The following is a 6000-nucleotide window of genomic DNA, read 5'->3' as shown; positions in this document are numbered from 1 at the left end:
CTCAGAAATTTCTCTAAGTACATTTTTAGTGTTTTCGTGATCAAGAAAAAAAATGCATAATTGTAAAGTTTGTCAAACTAGTGGCCAAGAACAGGGTGAGGGAAAAGAGGTGTGTATAAAGGTAGAATGAAAAATAAAATAAAATATAAAGAACAAAAGAAAATATCTCTGAATCAAATGATATATGACTAAGTTCTTAGTATTTTAGAATTTTTTATTGAGATAACAAAGTTAGAATAAAATTTTTAAAAAATGTACATAAAGCCATTAATTAACTTGGAATAAAATCATCAAATTTCCACAGAAATTGTAGAATGTTACATTTCAATATCAGAAAATATAAAACTTGTAATAGAGTCTCCAAGGATATTATCATTGAAAAAGTTAAGGACTTATGCAAATGTGCATTTTTTCCACCCAAAAATCTTCATTATGTGAGTAGAAAAACATTGGATTTGTTTCCTTTTCTGTGTTCAGATGTGGAGTTTTTATTACTTCAAATTGGCAGTATCTGTAAGACTTTTGATAGGTGAAATACTTACAGTTTTCATATCATCACCTGAGTATGTGTGTATACACCTTCAAAACCTAAATAAAGCATTTAAAAAGAAATATCAGAATATCAGAATCAGGTCAATAAATTGAATTCAGATAAAAATTTAAAAAGTCAAAATCTGAGAAGAGTGTATTTTATGACTATTTTAACTTGCAACATAATGTTAGAATTTTTTTCTCAACTTAAATACCCCTGGTGCTTAAAATAATATAACAGTTTTACAAAAAGAAAACTAAAGTTCTATGTTATTACCAAATAAACCGGAATACTGAACAAAGGCAATTGCTACTGAGGAAAAAAAAAAAAAATCCGCATTTTATAAAGATAAATCTCTAAATTAATCAAAGAACCTAGCAATGTATAGAGCTTCCATATGCATAATGCCAAAACTGAAAAACCAATAAATAGAAAAAGAAATTTCAAAATTAAGATTAAATAATTCAATATCACTTTCTTTGTAATTTATAGAATAAGTAAGCAATATATTATGAAGAAATGGAAAACATAAATGCTTCTTGCCAATTTGAGGTTTGACACTTACCAGACATTCCACTTAACAATAGTAACAGAATCAATCTACTCAAGTGCACATGGAACATTTTTAAGATACACCATCTTCTGGACCCTAAAATAGGTTTGGATAAATATAAAAGTATTTAATAATACAAAATTCATTCTGTGACCACAACACAGTTAAAGAGAAATAAGTAAAACAATGTAAGCTACACTCAAATGTTGAAAGCAAAAGAACACAGTTTTGAATCACACATGGATCAAAATAAAAGTGAAATAAGTGAATGAAAATATAAACAAAGTAGATCAGTATTTGTAGCTTGCCACTAAGCAGTAGTTAAAATAAAATGATAGCATTAAGCACTTATATTAGAAACGAAGATCTCAAGTTCCACTATTAGAAACTAGAAAAGGAAAGCCATTATTCCCTAAGTTAAATTAAGTAAGACAACAATAAAAATTAGAACACATGAATGAAATAAAAACATAGACACAATTTTAAAAAAAAATCTATAAAACCCATTTGGCTTTGTTGTAAATTTGTGACTAGAGTTTTATATCTCTTAGAACAAAACAGAAAACATAAATGCAAGGCTAGAAGTACCAGAGGATGGGACAGGCCTCAACAAGATGGCTCCAACCCGGACCAGGAGAACAATGGTTGAGAGTGAGCCAGCAAAAATGAGTAACTGGAACTAAGACTCCAGCCGCAAAGCCAGCCAGTACCTGTTATAGCAACTCTAGCAACCCCGTTCAGCCAATCACCAGCAGACGTGACAGCTGTCCCAGCCAGTGATTGCTCTCCCCGACCCCCTCACAGTTTTCTCAATGTGCCCTTTATAAACCTATCACCCATCTTGCTGGGCGCAACTTCTCTGGCCCACAGCTACATGGACCGGACCAGTGAACCTCACCCGGGATTGCGCTAATAAATTTTTCTTGGCTCCTTTGTTGCCGTTTCATCTTGTCTGGTTTCGTTTATCTTACATTTGGTGTCAAAACCTGGGAGGATGGTGCGGGGCCCCAGTGGGCTCCCCCCTTCTCTCCCGATCCGGGACCTCTCTCAGGAACAGGACCTGGCCCTAGGACCTCAGACAACGTGTTGAGTCCCTCACTTTCCCTGACTTCTCCTCCTACCCTCCGGGGTGCCCAGTCTGAAATCCCAGCTGGGTCTGGGTTCACCCCCCCAGCACAGTGCCTTTGGCTCCGGTGTAGTGGAGACGTCCCTATTTCCAGATCGCCAACCCTATAAAGGAAGCAGATCTTCTTTTCCATCCCTATTCTGAGAGGGTCTGGGACGCCGGGCTCGCTTGTTTAGGGACCCGGAAACAGAGGCTGTGGCCATGGGAAACCAGTCTTCTAAAACTGAGGCTTAGACCCCCTTGCAGTGTCTCATATCTAATCTGGCTACTCTGGGGTTGTCCAAGGATATCCGTAAATGAAAGCTGATCTTCCTTTCCTCCCAGGCCTGGCCCCAATATCCTCTGGACGATCAGTCTCGCTGGCCCCCGGAGGGAACTTTCAATTTCGGCCTCCTCACCTATCTCAGTAATTATTGTCACCGGACTGGGAAATGGTCCGAGGTCCCCTATATCCAGGCCTTTTGGCCATTGCGCTCCGGCCCAGACCTCTGCATCAGATGTTCCTCAGCCCAGGTCCTCCTGACCAAATCCCTTGATAGGGGCAATCAGCCTCTCCCAGTGTCAGAATCTTCCTTTACAGATCCTCTGGAGGACCTTGGCCTTCTCCCTCCAGCTCTTACCCCTCCTTCTCCTTCCCTCCCATCCACTTCTCAAATGTCTGCTCTTTCCCAGCCCCCTCCTTATCCGACCTTCTATGCCCAGACCTCCTCCACTCAGGCCCCTCTAGTGTCTGCTTCTGCCTTACCTCCCATCTCAACCCTCCTATATCCAGTTCTTCCCCCCAGCCCACCATCTCTAATTCCTTTGTCCTCAGCTCCAGTCATTCTGGGTTCGGTCGACTCCCCTCACCCATCCACTTCTGTCCCTATTGCCACGGAGGCACCGCCTCCCTCCTCCGGTCCTGTTGACATCATACCTGACTCCTCTGTTTCTGGCTCTGCCCCAGCCACCCACAAGCTGTACCCTCCTCTTCTGTCATCACCGCCATCTTGCCCTCTTTCCACCTCATTCTCTACTCTCACCCTGCCACCATCTTACAATCCTACGCTGCCCTCTAAATGGACCAGCCCTCCGGTTACCAGGTCCTGGTCCCAGTTACTGGCCCCTCTCTGGGAGGTGGCAGGTGCTGAGAGACTGGTTTGGGTACATGCTCCCTTCTCCCTGGGGGACCTGTCCCAGACTGAAAAGCGCCTAGGTTCCTACTCTGCCAACCTGACTGCCTACACCAAAGAGTTTCAATACCTCACTCAGGCATATAAACTAACGTGGCATGACTTCCACGTGATTTTTAACCTCCACCCTCAATCCCAAAGACCGTGATCATGTCACCTCAGCAGCTCGGGACTATGCTGATCAGGTACACAACTCCGACCATTCTTTGCCGGTCAGGGTCACAGCAATGCCTGCCAAGGATGCACAATGGAACTAAGGATGGTGCCACAGGGAGGACTAGGAGGGATCAGGTCATCTGCTACCTTATTGCAGGGATGAAAAAGGTGGCTCAAAAAGTCGTTAACTATGATAAACTGAGGGAGATTACACAGGAGCCTAACAAAAACCCAGCCTCTTTCCTTAATTGTTTAACAGGGGCTCTTACCCTTCACACTCGTTTAGACCCTTCCTCACCACCAGGGTCCACAGTCTTAGTTACCCACTTTATCACCCAGTCCGCTCTGGACATCTGGCGCAAGTTTAAAAAGGCAGAAGAGGGCCCCCAGACTCCACTCCGAGATCTGGTGAATATGGCCTTTAAAGTTTATAATGCCCGAGAGGAGGAAGCCGAGGCCGTATGGGCCCAGAGGCTAAAACAGAAAGTGGCCCTTCAAACCCAAGCCCTAGTCGCTGCCCTTCAGCTGGCACAACAGGGGCCTCAGAGCCCCCATATCAGGAAATAGTCTGAAACCCAAATACCTCTGGGAGCCTGCTTCAGGTGTGGTCAGGAAGGCCACTGGGCAAAGCAATGCCCCAACCCCAGGCCACTGACTCAACCTTGCCCGGTCTGCAGACAAAAGGGACATTGGAAGTTTGGCGCCACCTGGGGGAGAATCATCCCCCAGCGACAAAGTTTCATGGGGGGCCGGTTCCCCCAACGGGCCCCTTGCCAGAGTTCCTGGGCCTCCTGGATGACAGAAGCCGCCTGGACTCGAACACCCCAATCACCCTTGCCCAGCCCAGGGCCACACTATGAGTAATGGGTAAGTCCATCTTCCTTTTGGTGAACATGGGGGCTACCTATTCTGTTTTACTCTCCTTCCATGGGCCTTTGCATCCTTCTCAGGTCTCGGTTGTGGGCGTCTCGGGAGTACCCTCCAAGTAACTGGAGACGGGTCTGGTGTCCTGCCTTTTTGAAGGCCGTCCCTTCACCCATTCATTCTTAGTTATCCCCTCCTGCCCAGCCCCTTTGCTGGGACAAGACCTTCTGTATAAGCTCTGGGCATCTATCTGTCTCACCTCACACCGAGTTCCCCCAACTCCACTCCTGGCCCTCGCCTGTGCTGTCTTCTCCCTGGAGCATTCGTCCGATTTCCCCATTCCCCCCCAAAAAGTTAATCCAGTAGTCTGGGACACTTCCACTCTTGTGGTGGCCAATCACCACACTCTAGTCCTCATTCACCTTAAGGATCCCTCTTGCTTCCCTTCCAGGAACAATTTCCTATCTTACACGCCCATCGCAAGGGCCTCCAACCCATTGTTAATCGGCTGCTCATCCAGGGTCTTCTGGTTCCTACCAATTCCCCTTGTAATACTCCCATCCTCCTGGTAAAGAAGCCATCTGGTGCTTATCGACTGGTGCAGGATCTGCAGATAATCAACTCTGCCATAGTACCGCTGCATCTAGTGGTCCCTAACCCATAAACTCTCCTATCTCAGATACCCCCCACTACCACTCATTTCACAGTCCTGGACCTTAAAGATGCCTTCTTCACCATCCCCCTACATCGACTCCCAGCCACTCTTTGCCTTTACTTGGGAGGATCCAGACACCCATAGGACCCAACAATTAACCTGGATGGTTTTGCCTCAGGGATTCCATGATAGTCCCCACCTTTTCGGCCAGGTGTTGGCAGAGGACCTGTCCTCTTATGACTCTGAGTGTAGCACTCTCATCCAGAATATAGATAACCTCCTCCTGTACAACCCTTCCAGGGAGGTCTCTCTCTGAGATACGGCGTCCCTCCTTAACTTTTGAGCACAGTGGAGATACAGGGTCTCCCCTTCCAAAGCTCAACTCTCTACCCCACAAGTCACCTACCTAGGGGTGGCCCTGACCCCCACCTCCAAGGCCCTCATGGTGGACTGTACCACCTCCATCAGGGAACTCCTAACCCCCACCTCAGGTGCTGAAATCTTGTCACTCCTTGGGCTGGTGGGCTTCTTTAGGCATTGGGTCCCCAATTTTGCTATACTTGCTAAACTGCTGATTGCTGCAGCTAAGGAAACTCCCCCCGGCCCCCTCACTTCTCCCTCAGCTGTAACCTACACCTTCGAGACCTTGCGAGACACGCTCCTAGCCTCCTCCCCGCTTATGCTTCCTGACTTCCGCAAGCCTTTCCTCCTGTTCACCAAGGAAAGAACTGGGATGGCAACCGGGGTTCTGACCCAACCACTGGGACCCTCTCACCGACGGGTCGCCTTCCTGTCCAAACAGTTGGACCCCACTGTCCAGGGATGGCAGCCTTGCCTCCCGGCGCTGGCAGCGGTGGCTTGTTTAACCAAGGAGGCTCTAAAGCTTACCCTTCAACAACCGGTTACAGTCTACTGCCCCCACAGACTCCAGGACCTCTTGGG

Source organism: Carlito syrichta, unplaced genomic scaffold (assembly GCF_000164805.1).
Source record: "Carlito syrichta isolate Samal-C Ts95f unplaced genomic scaffold, Tarsius_syrichta-2.0.1 Scaffold305832, whole genome shotgun sequence".
Lineage (NCBI taxonomy): Eukaryota > Metazoa > Chordata > Mammalia > Primates > Tarsiidae > Carlito > Carlito syrichta.
This window is presented reverse-complemented; position numbering follows the sequence as displayed.